The 16700-nt window shown below is 35.4% G+C and overlaps 1 protein-coding gene across 1 annotated transcript in view; it reads left to right on the top strand.

Moving 5' to 3' along the window:
• Positions 1 to 3992: 3992 nt before the first annotated feature.
• LOC149085162 (uncharacterized) overlaps positions 3993 to 16700 on the top strand; it is a 152415-nt gene continuing 139707 nt past the window's right edge. The window contains exon 1 of the mRNA XM_089233018.1: positions 3993 to 4320. The gene's annotated coding sequence lies outside the window, so the exon portion shown is untranslated. The remainder of the gene's footprint in view (positions 4321 to 16700) is intronic.

Below are 16700 nucleotides of genomic sequence, written 5' to 3' on the forward strand. Positions count from 1 at the left end.
CCAAATTGTTTGCACAGCAGATATCTCTGCATTTAGAAACATACTTTCAACTACAAAAAATTTTCAAATCACTTGCAGTTACTTGAAATCTCAAAATTTGTTTGAGGGATCGTATACATAAAAAATTAAGAAATTAACTTTTTATACAGTCTCCCAGTGTGCTCAAAAATCCATTTGAAAGGGGAATCCGGAAATTTCGCCCATGACATCTCCTCCAGTGCATTTCGCCCCCGGACGTTTCGCCTGCCCTGAGCGTATGAATGACGAAGTGACTGACTGCGTGAGTGACCGTATGATTGACCACTGTATGCCTATAGGGGCGGGACAGCAATATATGATTGATTGATTGACCGTATGATTGACCATGTGCGTGAGTTGCCGTATGAGTGACTGAGTATTTAATTGACTGTATGAGTGAGTAAGTGACCAAGTGATTGCATGAGTGACCAGGTGAGTGATTGTATGATTGACAGAATAACCATATGAATGATGAAGCGAATGACCTTATGAGTGACTGAATAAGTGATCAAGTTGGTGACCGCATGAGTGACCAAGTGCGTGGGGCCGTATGAGTGACCGTTTTTATGATCAATTGTTGGCCGTTTGAGTGACCACACTCACTTGGTCTCTCATAAGGTCACATGCTGTCGCTCACTCATATGGACACGTATCCAGTCATTTGTTCACCCCCCCCCCGTTCAATTGGTTCTTCATACGGTCACTCACGCATTCACTTGGTCACTGACACGGTCAGGGCAGGCGAAATTTCAGTGGCGGAATGTCCGGGGCGAATTGTACCAGGGGTGAAATTTCCGTAAACCGTCTAAAAGTTGTCGCCCTGTGCAAAAAATTCTACGTTTTCAACTGCAATATTCGTTGAGATATTCAAATTTCAAATTCAAAGTCAATTCTAAAGATATTCCGATAATTCAAAAATAGGAGAAAAAGTGGGAAGGAACATCATAAAATAAGTTTGTCCGTTAGTTTATGCTGTTCTTTCCCAACTTTGCACCGATTTTTTAATTCAACTATCTCAGTGAATATTGTACTTAGAAACGTGGATTTTTTGTTGGCCTCAGAAGAGACAGGACAACAACTTTCTAATTGGGTTTTGAGCACACGAGTACTGTATAAAAAGTTAATTCCTTTATTTTTTTTACGTATACGACATATACCCCCCTCAAACAAATTTTACGATTTTAAGTAACTGCACATCATTTAAAAACTTTTTTTGTAATTGCAAGCATGTTTCTAAAGTCAACGGTTACAGAGGTACCTGCTGGACAAACAATTTGGGACACCCTGTAAGTACAGGTAACGATCGGACATGGACTGCAGATAACGCAGGGCATTCGTTCTTATTACCTTGTGGAATTTTCGGTTGGTTTCTGTCGCTGAGATATTCTGTCAAAATAAACATAACCTCGATAATTTCAAGCAGGACTGGACTCGAATAGGTGCGAAAGATGCGGCCATGTATTGGTTGACCAAATTTTAGTTACTCTAAACCGGATCAAAATGCATTTACTACGTATATCGTTTTGACTTCAACTGTGCTTAACACAAAGCCATAGCCAGTTCCTATCCCTCAAAGTTTGGGCCATGGTTAAACATGATTTTTTGGGGTCCCCATAGCAGTCTTTGATACAGAGGTGTAAGCGGAGGAGAAGGGCATGGAAGGCCTTTGACCCCCCCCCCCCGCCGCTGTTGTGGTCGAGGGGTCATAGTGACGGACTCGCATAGTTTTGTAAAAATTAAAATATAAAAAGAAAGTGCCAATTTTGGGGCCCCATTTGCCCATGCAAGAAACAGGTACAGGCAAATATGAAATTATATCAATTTCTAGATATTGAAAATTAAGTCTTACACCTTATTAGCAAACACACATACAGACAGAGACCCCCCCCCCCCCCCAGGACAGTAGTCTTGAACCTTTCTCGAGTGGAGAGCACTGTCTGTAACCATCATCAAACGAAGAACCCCCTTACGGCAACTTTGTGACACACGTATACCTAAAATCTGCATTCACTTGCAATCCTTGAATACGATTTTTAAAGGGTGTTCAATTGAAGCGTTGATCAAGTGCTCGCGAGCACGAAATCAGGAATAAGCATTGAGCACTCTTAGCTCTTCGGGCAGCACCATGGTGCTCGCGAGCAACTGGTTGAAAATGGCTGCCCTAAGGCCTAGGCGTTTTTGATGCACACCAATGTCAAGACTCATGTGTGTGTGTCTTACATTTATCTTCCAGTAAATGGTCAAAAATTAAAATAAAAAAATAGTTGAAAAACCCGGTCAAAATATGCCAAATCCCTATCAACCTCTTCCTTGTGGAAAACCATGAATAAGCAATTTTTTAACCCCGGTGCTGTTTGCAATAATCGTTTATAAATTTAAAAATATAAAAAATATTTACAGGGTGCATAGGTAACAGCACGCACGTCATTTTACTGGCGAACCGAGGAACCTAGAGGCATACTTCCAGTTAGAGGAAATATCCAAATAACGCGTAGAACTCAGATACGGCATTCGTATTACAAAGGATTTTATAGTTATTAAAAAAACTTTTTATACAGTCCCCGTGTGCCCAAAAACCCAATTGGAAAGTTGTTGCCCTGTTTCTGCTGATGCCAGCAAAAAGTTGCCCGTTTCTAAGTGCAATATTCACTGAAATATTCCAACTAGAAAGACACAGAGGAAAGTTGGGGAAAAATATCATTTAATGCAGGAAAACCGTTTTACCCGTATTTTAAATGCTATTTTTTCCAAACTTTCCTCCGTTTTCGAATTCGAATATCTCCCTGTATATTGCACTTAGAAACGTGCATTTTTTTTTTTGATGGCATCAAGAGATAAATGGCAACAACTTTCTAATTGGGTTTTTGAGCACAGGGTGCCCATGTAAAAAGCAAACATATTTGTTGTTTTAGTAACTATACAACTTGCAACATATCTGAGTACTAGCGTTATTTGGATACTTTTTCTAATTGGAAGTACGTATGTCTCTTGGATGAACGATCCACCATTAAAATACCATACGCCCTGTTACCTATGCACCCCGTATAGTTCCATCAATACCATCGTAGAACGTAATTCCCGCTTTCAATATCAATTCAACTTGAAAATGGAACGTATGAAAAACTAAATTGTTTTTCATTAAGAATTTTTAAATATTTAAGGACGGTTTTTGTTTATACGTCATTAGAATGCATAGTGAATGAATGTTATTTTGTGACTCATGAATATCATGATTACATGCCTACACGGGACTTTTTTTTTTGGCTTACGTTTCCCACATTAGACGAATTTACATAAGATTGCAATATTCAATTAGTATTCAACGACCGACATCGAATAACTGTGATTGCAACAACCCTTTAAGAAGTAACAAACAAATAAATAAAATGAGAAGAACAAATTTATCGCGTTTTTATTAAGATTGGCTCTTCACAGCGTGCCATGATATAAATTGGGCGGCGCGTTTTTCTTTTTTCCCGCCCATGATGCACATGTCTAAATTTATTTATATTCCACTTTTATACACGCATAAATACATATTTATAACGAGAAAAAAAAATTCTATACAATCCCAATAAAATCCTTAAAAAAATCTAATTTATCAATCATCCACGGATCACCGAAATATCTAATCAATCAAATCTAACAGCAGAGGGGTTTTATTCTATCAGATCTCATTATTTTAGAACTAAACGGAGACAATTACGTGTTCACTTTATTTCTTCATTATTACCCGCACCGAATGTTAAAAATGCTGTTTTTTTTCATTTATGGTACAATAACGAGCTTTTCAGATGCGGTACATAATACCGTACAAATATATTAATAGAACAAAGAAAAGTGTTAAAGAGTAAAAAATAACACTAAATAACCATTATTGTGTGCATGTTGAGCCTCGAATATAGTAGGCGTGGTTGTGATGGCTGGAGATAAGATGATTTCCTCTTAAATCATAAATTCTTTTTCTTATTTTTAGTCTTCATAAGAGGCTACCGGTTCCATTGTGGCAACCCGGATTCGTCGCCATCAAACCAGGGTTGAGAGTTTCTCTGGTTATTGTTAAAAATGATTCTCTCTCTCAGACTAGCATTAACACTTTTGTTACTTGAGCTGGTGTCGCTTTGACTGCGGGTTGCACTATTATTTGTTTGTTCTTTTCTATATGTATATGATACATCGATTTATTTAATGGTAGTGTTTGAAGTGTTTTTGATGAGTGTATTGACTCCTCGCGTGAATCAAATTGATCTATAAAATTTATTCGAAGCAATTTATTTGTACATATTACGATTGGATTTGAAGGTGAGTTTTTGAAATGAAAATTTGTGTGATTTATTTATAATTGATCTTAAAATAATTACTAGCATAAAAATTAATAAAACTGAGAATTATTATGATTAAAATTAGTATATTTGAGGATGGAAACCGCAAAGAAAATTTAGTTTCGGTATTGTCATTTTATATATAAAATGATGACAATATGTAATTTTTTTTCCTTCCCTCAGACTAGTATTAACACACGCTTTAGCTACTTCAGCTGGTGTCGCTTCGACTGTAGGTTGCACTATTATTTGTTTGTTCTTTTCTTATATGTATATATGTGCATAATACATCAATTTATTTAATGGTAGTGTTTGAAGTGTTTTTGATGAGTCCATTGACTCCTCGCGTGAATCGAATTGATCTATAAAATTTCTTCGAAGCAATGTATTTGTATGACGGCTGGATTTGAAGGTGAGTTTTTGAAATAAAAATTTTTGTGATTTATTTATTGATCTTAAAATATTTATTAGTGTAAAAATTAATAAAATTGAAAGAGAGATGATTATTATTTTTTATGATTAAAATTATCATATCCGAGGATGGAAACCGTAAAGAAAATTTAGTTTCGGTGTCATTTTAATATGTATTTTTTTTATTAGTTTCTAATAACTCATCAATTTTGGAATATATCCATGAGTCCATTATTATTATTTCTCTCGTTTAACTGCTCTGGAATTCTACGAGTCATTTCTACGTCATTAACCAAAAAAATATTCTCGATAGAACGCATTAATTTCTTTTAGTGCATTTGCCGGAACCTCATTAAAAATTTAGTACCGATTAAGGATTTCGTTAGGGCTTCTTTTTTTGACATGATGTTAATGATGATTATATGGCGCATGTGTACCAGTCATATGTCGATAATGACCGTGAATTCCGTTATTACTATTGGATTTTCAGAGGGTACTTTCACACCTCGTTTGTAAAATACGATATATATTGCATTTTCGCTGTCAAATTACTAACCGGCAATGCTAAATTGAAATTTAGTCTTTATTTTATGTAACGTGCAGTCAAAATGTCGAAACCATATTCTATAAATACTTTAAATTATGAAATAGTTAAATTTTAGTCTATCTACAGGGTGATCCAAAAGTCACAAGTCTTTTGAAAACTTAATAACTTTTCAACTATGTATAATGAGAAGATACGGTTTTCACAGATATGCTTAGAAACATCTAGGATTTTATTTTCCACAATAAAAAAAAATTCGGAATAGTTACATATTTTTTCAACTGGTGGCACTGCAGTTTAACTAATGAAGCTTTTCTCGCAAAGATGACATGTCTACAGATCAAGATGTATCGAACTTTTGAACAGAAACGTTTCTCACAGCAAAATCTTAATGTGGAAAAAAAAATCGTAAAGAAATGAAGCTTCAAGTGAAATATGGTGGGAAAAAAGTGTAAGTGCTTTTTAAGAATGAAGCAGAACTGCCCATAGAGCCAGGGTCGTCTTAAAATATGCGCCCACCCGGACACAGCCCGGGGCCTTGAGAGCATAGGAAAGCCCACGATAATGAGATTTGATACTTTTTTTAAAAATAAGTATATGTACAGGTACTCCCAGCCAGATGGGTTCCCCTAATGCTTCTAAAACGGCCCTGAATAGAACCAGGGCCATCTTTTCATATGGACCTATCCAGGAATGGCTTCGAGCCTGATGTTAATGGGGGGGGGGGTCCCACATGATGAGGTCTGGTACCATGATTTGTGGAAGTAAATAAAACGTAATGTGTTGCTTCCAGCTAAAAAGTAAGGGACTCCAGAACATCTTTTTGGCAGAGAGTCCATGGTGTTGAGACGCTCTGCATAGAATTCCTGATGAAAAAAAACCCTCACTGAATCAGGAGTCGGCCTTACTCATGGAATTTTTCTTCAAAATGAATTTGCTCATGAAATCAATTCAATAAGTAAGAAAGGTAGCGCTCCTTAATGGGGGAGGGAAACATGGATAAGACAAAGGGGGCCGAGGGGAAAAAAATATGGTCCAAAGCCATGGGCGAGAAAAGGATTAAGAAACACTGATACATCATAATTTCTCTTCAAAATATGATGTTATTGAAATCATTTTTGAGCAAAAAAAAAAATTCACTGCGTGTAGAATATTGCACTGTCGTGTCGTGTTTCTGTATTATGTTGATTCTATATGGACAATCGGGCTTCGTTTCATTGTGAGCCTGAACAAAACGTGATTCACTATTGTATCGGGCTCGCTTCAGTTGTTTGCTTTTGTCACCATTGCTATAGATAGCAATGTTTTACTCTTGGAAGTCTCGCGTTTTCCATGTTTCAGAGTTGAACCGAACACAAGGCTCACACCAATGCGAACTTTCACCTCGGTCATTTGTTATGAACTCTTTTAATTCTCTGTTATCATCCGCGCAACACTCGGACTCTTTTTCTTTTTTCTTTTACAGATTAAATAGATATGATTTTTCGTCAGTTTATCTCGACAATTCTAATATTCTGATTCCGTTCGGCGTGAACTGAACAAAAAGAAAACATACTGTTCCTCATTCGTGACAAGGCTCAGAGAGTCTCTTCAAGACTCAACATCATGAATCGCTGAAGTTCATAAGAAAATGAATTACTTATGACTTGCGAGACGTGGAGTCACAGTGGTTGCAGTTGACGCATATTTTTAGTCATTCTACGTACTAGCTCCCTAAAAATTGCGTAATTCAGTTTTTTTTATGATGGTGTCTCGACAGCGTTAAAGGAAAAAAAAAAGTTTTATTGCTTGGTGAATGGCCCTGAATTGAGAAATGTTTGACAGTAGTAAGAATATGGTAACAATAATATGAAACATGTGAACTGTGAACTTTATGGCCACACTGTATGGAATAAATGCAAATAGCTTATAGCAATAAATCAATTTACAGGCTGAATATTATTTTGTACTGATGAGAGGCTCAACTAGAAGATCAATGGTGTGGGTCAGAAACAAAGGGATACAAGTGAGCGAAATTAAGTTTCGAGAAAATTACCTTCAAAGATATTGTAAGATTAGAAATTTTATATAGCAGATAAACGAGTGGCTGTTGGAAAGCAGCAATAATATATAATGGGTCTGTCCCCGTCTGCCAATAGTCAAATGTTGGGTAAAGCACACTTAAAAATTATCTTCAAGCACTTAAAAAAATTACTTCTGTTATATTTATGGATAATATTCAAATTAAACAAAATTAGATCGTTTGACTTCAGTTGCAGTGTCATTATACGTTCGTTTCGTTCTGCGATTCGAGTGTGAGTGATATCGAATCAATCAGTCATGAAATACTTAAGTTAGTTATTGACGGTCGGTGCAAAGTTAGATATACAATTTCATCGTTGAAGGCTTGGCACTAACAGAACAAAAAGCGAAGAGTATAAAATTGATAATAATAATGAATAACGGGATTTGTGTTCATGATGTCTTGAGAATAGTTATGCTTCAGCGCCCCTTTTCGTTAATCCAACTGAACGTCTATGTACGAAAATTTACGACTTATATACTGAGTGAGTCTTATGGTCCGGAAAATACGGCATTTTATTTCCATATAAATTTGACGTTAAGAAGCGTATGCAAATTGAATTGCTCTTATATTCTATATTTCGTGATAGTTGATCGTTATTTCTCTTATAAACGATGGTAATAAATTCTTTTTTCTTTGCTCCAGCTAACGCTGAGAATGTTTCTCATAATATTAAGGATTCTTGTAGTTTTTCAGTACACTTAAAATCACGGGAGTGCCATTTATGAGTTCACAAAAGTTTCTTTTACCTCGCTTATTGCGATCGTTATATTGGTCAGCGTCTTTAATAAAACACTATTTGACGACTGTTTGGCATTTTGGGAGGCCAACGAATTTTTATTGTCAAAAAGAAGTTGTTTTTTTTTGCAATATTCTAAAAGAAAAATTGCAAAAAAAGCTTTCATTGAATTATTTTTTGTGCTATCGCTCACAGTGTAGATAGTGTTATGGATTTTTTTTACATTTTTCTACTGTTGTGAGATTCAATTCTCTTCTGTGCTCTTGTAGAGTTATTATCTAACTAATTTAATTCAGTGAACGAATCTATTCAAAACGACAACCAAACTCCTGTCGTTTGAACTGCTCCGAGGAATCCGTAAAAAGGGCTCAATATTTTGGCTTTGATGGTGAAGAAAATCTGTCAGTTTCACAATTTCTGTGAATTGTGTATTTATGACGCTTTCTTTTATTTGTAGTGAAAAAAACTACAACATTTACATGCTCAACTTGGCACACGAATGAAGTGTGGAGACTTGAGTAATCCCTGATTTCTCAAAAGATGCGTTCATTTTTCGTTTCAAACGAAAGCCTGCCTGTCTCTGAAACAGCCATTTCAGGAAATTTACGTATTATTGAAGGTGAAGCAATCGGTTGAATCTAGTATGACCTCTCGTGTGTTCTTCATTTGCTATATAGAGTTGTATGAGTTGGATTGAACCACCCAGGCTTAACCAAAAAGGTACGATCAAGGACGGCACATCATCGTCGTAATAAAAAGGTTATAGTAGTTTTTATGGTCTTTTACCCGCAGCGTGCGATAGGTGATCTGATCATTCCGTATTATATATATTCTTTCATTTTATTTTTATTTTTCGTGGATGTTTTTTTTTGGAATATTGCGCCATCCTCTACCTGAAGCTGAGGAATAGCCTTCTTTGGATATAATAAACACTCTGGCTAGGGTTGTTGCTAGATTTTTTTTTTCTTTTCCTTTTAGGCCGATCGTTGAGACTAGAGCTTGCTGAAATGCGAAGGAAAAAAAATGAAATTGGTTGACCTTAACCGAAAGTGAGAGAGAGAAGGATAACCTCTTTTTTTTATATATTGAACCTTCTCGCTTAGAATTTGAGCAGTATTGAACATATAGGGAGCATAAACGATTCTATTGGAGATTTCCGAGTTTATCGCAACATGTTGATGCTTAGAACGTGATGAATTTCTGAGATCGAAGTGTGATCCGTGCGATATGCCAACAACAATCGGGATCAGTGTATTGATCTTGTAACAGTTTCAAATTATATACGATATAGCACAAAAATTGGACGTTGAACTTTCATAGCGAAACTATACAGTTTTTGTATAATTTCATAAAACGTAAAGTAAGATACTCTTGCGGTAGATGTTTGTGGTGCATGTTTTATTGTCACATTTTCCGTTCAATTGTGCAGTATACGGGTTTGTGTATTGAAAATGATCACTGAAACGAATGTTCAATCTAGTGTTGACAATTTAGCGCAATTAAAAGCACTTATACGAGAAGAAAGATTGCGTATCAGTTGACTGCTTAAGTATCAACTTGACGTGACTGTTGAACCACTGTCATTAGGCCCGAGGTCTTTACAAGGCAAGATTACAGTCAATTGCATTTTTTTTTTTCGTCTTGTCATATAACGGACTGGCCATATTCAAAGATAGTAGTAAAGGCATGCATTACAGGAGATAAGGTATGGACATTATTCTATTTTTTTTTCCACTTTCTCTTGCAAATTCTCCTATCTGTAACAACCCTAAGCACTGATTTTTCTTCACAGTTTCTTTGAGATTTCTGATGGAGCCAACAGAAAGTATTTTTTTTATTCTCGGGAGGGATATTGTTTGGAACTAAGTATTTATTCAGTTATGAGGGAGCTGATGTCAGAAAAGAAAGACAGAAATGTTCCAGACTTCTTTGGTAAAACAGCTGTCGCCACTTTCCAGACATAAATGGTTGGAAGTGACAAATGCCGTGTGTATGGGAGAGATGGCGAGTTGCTTTTTTGCTCTCCTTTCCTTTCTTTTTCTAAAAAAAATTCCTAGAAGACAAAATTTTCTCAAAAGAACGACTTTACTAGAGTATTGTCTTGATATCTATGCATTTCTTGGCGGAACAAAAAAATTTATATTTTAGGCATTTAAAAATATCAATTTAAGAAGAAAAACTCTGATATTATACAAACTTTGATATCATACATTCATGAATTTGTCTGGAGAATAATATTAGTTTTTTTCTTCAGAATACATTTTTCAACGTCTATCAAAGAAAGATTCCATAACAGGCCAATTTGAACATGATTTGAAAATTTGGAGAAATAAACGAGGTACCGAAAGTTTTTTTTTTTTCCTTTTGGAATATACAGTATCTTCTAATCTTAAGCTGGTTGTTTTTCCAACTCGACACCTAAGGACGAAAGCTCAGATAGTGGTTATAGTCTCTAGACGCCACTAATAAGATCTCCTAAGCCTATTTGCTTTTTACTTTCTATCGACCCCATGCTGACAGCTTGTTATCTTCCTATATTTTTTCGCCTCCTAGACGACATACTGAAGCTTTCGAACTGTTAGCCGTTGATGGTTTATGGCGTTTGAAGCTTCAATTTTATCAGTCTTTTTCGTTTGATGTGTTTTCGTACTTTGATGAGTCGAGTTTATCGTTCTTATTTTTGATCGGAAGACATCGAAATCGACTGAAATGTGATTCATTTCTGTCAGTGCCTTCAGATTGTCTATAATCGAAAGGAAAACTGACTTTTCGTATCCTTTTTCTGCATCTACGCCTGAACATTTGATGCAGGGGTGTAATTAAGTTCGTAATTATTCAAGATAAATGTATATGCACAGCTTTCCAAATTTTTTAACGGGCAACACCTACCTGAACAACGAGGCTTAACTTAAACAAAGAAAAGAAAGGTTCAAAAATAACATTTACTTTTCGGTGTGTGATATCATAGTGTTGATTATGCCTGGCGGGAACGGAAATCGCAAAGCTCTTCTTCATTCACCATCCTCTACCTTGACCGTTTGGTGGCTTTGCCGCCATTGACCTTCGCGATGTTGATGATGATATAAAACCGGAAATCTACGGCCGAATAGCATAGAAATGTAGAAAGAGTAGGAGTTGTCGCCGTCCATCGTCTTAAGGAGAAGATTTGGGTGGAAATAAATGTTAAAAAGAATCGTAAGAAAAAGGGAAAGAGCAATGAACATGTGGAAGACACATTTGAATATAAACGATAGGAACCAACAACGCGCTTTCGAGAATCACTCTTCTTTTCATTATTGAAAATGGAACTGCTAGAGTTCTAGTCTAAAAAAAATTATTGATTTCCATTGACATTGTATTCATTGTTTGTATTAGCGTGAAAGTCTAATATTTTTTTCACAAGTTTTTAGAAAGACCATAGCCAGACCATTCTTGTGGTATATAGAGAAAAATGGGGTTTATAATGGCCAAATTTCAGTATGCTATGTTTTTGAAATATTTCTTTCACATCTGAATGACTAAAATCAAGATGTTGTCATTAATGACATGAAATGAATCATTCCTGATTAAGAGAAAAAGAAAAGTGAAAACCAGTTTTTCATCCTGAATAGTAAATTTGATGTTGTTTTTTTAGTTTGAATGATTTTGAAATACTAAAAATTTCTTTACATTGGTGAAGATACTGCTAATTTATATACCTTGAACATTGTACTTTTTCATAAATCTCAGTTAAATTTTCTTTTCATAAAAATGTGCTGTTAAATTTCAAAAACATAGATTTCTAGCCTTTGGGGTCTGATGGGACATATAATAATGATTTAGGAAAGGTGTTTCTGGTTTACTTGGTGTATTGTTTTTTAGATTTTCAACAAGCTGTAGGCTATATAATGTATGTATAATATTATATATATTATATAATATTAAAAAAAAATAAGGGAGGAATATTTGTCATCACTCCGAGACCAATCCCTAACAAAGTGTTTCCTCTCAAGCACAAGGCAACGAAGTTTCACCATAGCTTAACAACAATTAAAACTATGACTTTTTCAATTTAATATAATTTGGTCTTAGACATAAAAACTGAAAAAATTATCTTAAAATGATATTTCATAGTGTTTATTCGGTTTTTTGTGGGTCTATTTTTCCTATCCCATTAGACCACAAGGTTGGGGTTTAATAGGACAAAAAAGGTTGATGTATGAAATTGATCATCACTGCAAAAGCAAGTGAAATTATTTGTTTTTAATATTTTCATTAATTTTTGTCAATAAAATAAAAAAATAAATTTAAATTTGTTTATTTCTCTTTGAAAAAACGAAAAACTAAAATTTATCCTATTAGTCCCCACTTTTCTCTACCCTAAAAAGTTTAAGACCTCGTTGGAAAATTCGGACCGATACCACAAATCACCAGCAGTGACATTCCTTTGAAGTGATGAGTCAAAAGAGCAGTTGATTTTTGAATTGATGGTGAATATGATTAATGAATCCTTGTGTAAGGATTCGTGTTTTCCCGCCATTTGCCTTTGTCATTGGTTTTCTTCCTTATTGTGTTAGCATCGGGTAAATTCTTTCTATTTCTTTGCAGTTTTTCTATGTCAAGACTGTTTTCGATCGACAAATATTTCGAGATACAACGAATTTGATACATTCGTTCTCATTCACTCGCCAACACATCTAATGTCGGTGATTGTGTAGATATCGTAGTTTGTTTTGACTCAGGGTCTGGTGGAGCTTTCAAGAGATATACGTACTATAACATGGAAATCTCGATGAGGAACTTCTAGAAACTTGGATCTGCTGGTCACTTGGGACGAATCGAGAGTCCATTCATCGACACCTATGCGTATCCTTATTAAGTAGTCGAATTACTGCGCAACGAAGCGTGATCAGCTGCCCCGTGGCTTGTTGCTGTATATGTGAATACCCTCTATTTCACCCGCTTTTTTTTTCAAACATGTTGTATACAATGGCGGCACGTCGTTGATGCTTCAAAGGATCTTTTATTTTCTCCCATCAATTAAGGAACCTGAGCACGTACTTAAATAGTCAAGATATGGAGGATATGTGTATACATTCGTATCTTCGAGACAGCAGAGTAGAATATTTTAAAAGGAAACCCCTTTCATCGTTGATTTTTATTTTTTATTCACGTTCAACGTTAACGATGCATGAGAACATAAATTCGATTAAGCAACTGCGAAGGACAACGGACCAGGCATCAATTAGACATTTTAGGCAATCGTCCGATCACTACATAACATACAACTACATAAAATATTGGTACATGATATTTCGACTGTATTTTCGAAAATCTTAATAAAAGATTAGGGTAAGATGTCATAGACACAACCGCAAGTTTTAACGTGAATATGTTTTTTATGCCTTGAATTGCGTGGTAGGTACTGACACAATGAAATTATGTCATTATCATCGGCTTTGTCTTCGGAATAGCTAACGAACGATACTAATGTCATCTATTTTCATTGTGAACTGCTCGAGATATAGCGAAAAACTATTTGTTACGAATCAGAGCAGCAAGTCTGGTGCCTAGACGGGAAGAGATATTAAAACCGGAGTTACATCATTGAATGCACCTTTGCAATATGCACCTGATGATACCATTGCTTTTGACATGCGTTGCGTATTTTTTGAGATATAGCGTAAAACAATTTGTTATGAATCAGGGCAACGGGCCTGGTGCCCAGATAAAAAAGATATTGAAACCGAAGTGATATCGTTAAATGCACCTTTGCAATGTGCATCTGACGATACCATTGCTTTTGACTTGCAATAGGTACTTCTTGAGATGTGAGCGTTTAAAGAATTTCATCACACAACTTTTTGCGAATGCTCCTAGTATCATCAGATGATTTAAAAGACGCATTCACGTCAAAATCATACGGCTAATCAATCAAGATGGAACTAATAGAAATTAATGAGAAGGATATGCTTATTTAGAAAAGTTTTATCACGAATAGAAAAAAACCCCCACCAAATATGGCTGTTCCTATATGGTGACCCTATTCAAAAAAAGAACATAAGCTTTTAATTTCAGATTTTAACACTATCCCATCCCACATAATTTACTTCAGCCGCTTGTTGATAATCAGCTGTATTATGTTACTCATACTATAGCTAACCACGATAACCGAAACGGAACCACAATTTCTAGGAACAACATTTCCTGAAGTAGAGAAACGGAAATGCTTATTGATACTCATTTCAAATTGTTATGGAAATGATATTGATGTGTGTGTATGTATGTAGTCATCATATTTCTAAGAAAATAGAAGGACCATGAGAAGGGCGAAAGATATTCCACGATTACTCAGTTTATATAAATTCGATACGTTCGTCGAAACGATATTTCTTTTTTTCTGGTAATCATATCAGGAGCTGATCAGCTGACAGACAAATAAGTGGGTGTATCGGTTGTTACTCCAACAGTCTCGGTATGTTCCGTTACGAAGACGAATCTTTAGCGTCTCGGGAGCAATCTTAGTGTATTCTTATCTATAGAAGAAGCAATAGTCTTATCTGATTCACGCATCATCGTGTCAAAAGCGGCCGCCTGTGAACATTACTGTTTAGCTGGTTTCCAATAAGAAAAAAAACTTCGGTTGTAAAAAGTGATTTTTTATTCCCAAAGCAGTTCTCGATTCAGTTTTCTCGAGTTCGTGCTGGAGTCTCAGAAATAATCACAAAAATTTCAAGGACCGAGATATTTTCTTCTGAAATGAAATTGTCATAAAAAGAACATCTTCCACATAAAAGTGTTTCATATACACTCGAACTTGTTAATTCGAAGTCCAAAGTCATTAGAAAAAGTTCAAATTATCCAAAATTCGAATTATCTCATTAATCTATCCTGCATTTGTACAATGACTACAAATTGCAACTTAATCATTAGCATTCACATAAGATAATAATTATCGATTATTAAAATTTTTCATCATCAGTTACGAAACTGTTTCCCAAATTTTAATAATTTATAATTATAATAATTGATCTTAGCTGCTCCCATTGATCTGGAATCAGCATCACTGCAGAATTTCTCGACCATACTCAAAGCTTGATTTACGGAAACAGTTCATGATCATCCGTTATGAAACTTTTTCCCAAAGTTTGCTTATCATTCTTATGCTATTAAATAAATATACTTTCATAACGTATTACAATCTGAACTTTCCGACACATTCTTACTCTTAATGACGACAAAAAGATTCAGATTTTGAATGTTACACCTTGATCATCCGTTGAAAAGCATTATCGGTATTAAGTGGTAACAAAACCTCGATGCACTTCCAGCTGAACAATGTTAAAATGGGCATTAAATTATCAAAGAAAGAGTGGAGAGAAAAACAAATTTTTATACGTTTATTTGTCTTCAAAAATTTGTTGTTTAATAACTTGATCGAGAGAAGCCAAGTCTGGATTCTTGTAGAATTTTTTCAAATTAAATTTGCCCAACAAATTCGGGATTTTTTTCCCTCCAGTTAAAAGTTCGAATTACGCAAGAAATTTTAACATTAAATTACATAGAAAACTCAAGGGATGTTCGTAAATGTTCGAATTAACCCAGTTCTACCGTATTTCAGCGTCTGCCCTTGTAGATGTAGTTTTCGAGAAAGCCAATATAAAGCACAGTTTCTTTATTAATCTCTTTCTAGATCTCTTTTCTTATTTTCAAGCAAATAAAAACCAGACAGAAATATTATTTATCTGTCTCCTTCCAGAAATCCGACATGCCGTCAAACTCACATATATCAATACTTTAACTGTGCATGATCTAAAGTTGCATTTTTTTTAATGGAAGTCGTGTGTAATAGAAAAGAAATTCTTCAAAGACCATCATCACCATCATTGGGATGTGTGTGTGTACGAGATGGACCTTTAACTATCAGTCGATTAAACAAAGCATCCTTTGAGATGCGGTCGTTGGCTGTCATATAGTCCTTATCCAGCAGCGGTATTTAATTTCCATTTCGTGGGAAGCCATATTTTCTATCGCCAGCAGCTGCAACAGAAAGTTATTTGCAACACACACACACACACACACGCTAAATTCTTTTAATGGCTACTCGTATAAGTTAGTTCGACCCTCTCTCTGCCTACTCCCATCCTTCTTAGTTACTGGTTTGGAAATTTGACGGAATACAAATGCTGCTATTTATGCAAATTTGACAATTTACAGTTTTATTACTGATCGTTTCTTTCAAAGAGGAAAGAAAGTTGCTTTCAAAAAAAAACATTGTTCAAAGCCCTCGATGATGTTGAGATGGAGCATGGACTTGATTCATCGGGTAGAGAAATACAATTGATGCGCCGCTTAATGTGATTACATTGAAACTCGGGGGTTTTGATAATAATAACCAGTTGATAATTATATTTCCGAAATAATTCCTGGTCACAAGTTTGAAGACCATACGTCCCGTCTGATTGAATAGGACGTATGGTCAGTGTACTTGAGGCCGGAAAATGGGACAACACTATTTTTCTTTCCCAAATAACTCGTTGCAAAATGTTATTTACAAATACAAATACAAGGCCACAACAGGCAAAATGCCCTACGAGGTGGCTGAGAAAAAGATGGCCATAACAA

The sequence above is a fragment of the Pholcus phalangioides genome, unplaced genomic scaffold, assembly GCF_987345545.1.
Source record: "Pholcus phalangioides strain wild (caught in Gottingen) unplaced genomic scaffold, Ppha-v1.0 ptg000007l_1, whole genome shotgun sequence".
Lineage (NCBI taxonomy): Eukaryota > Metazoa > Arthropoda > Arachnida > Araneae > Pholcidae > Pholcus > Pholcus phalangioides.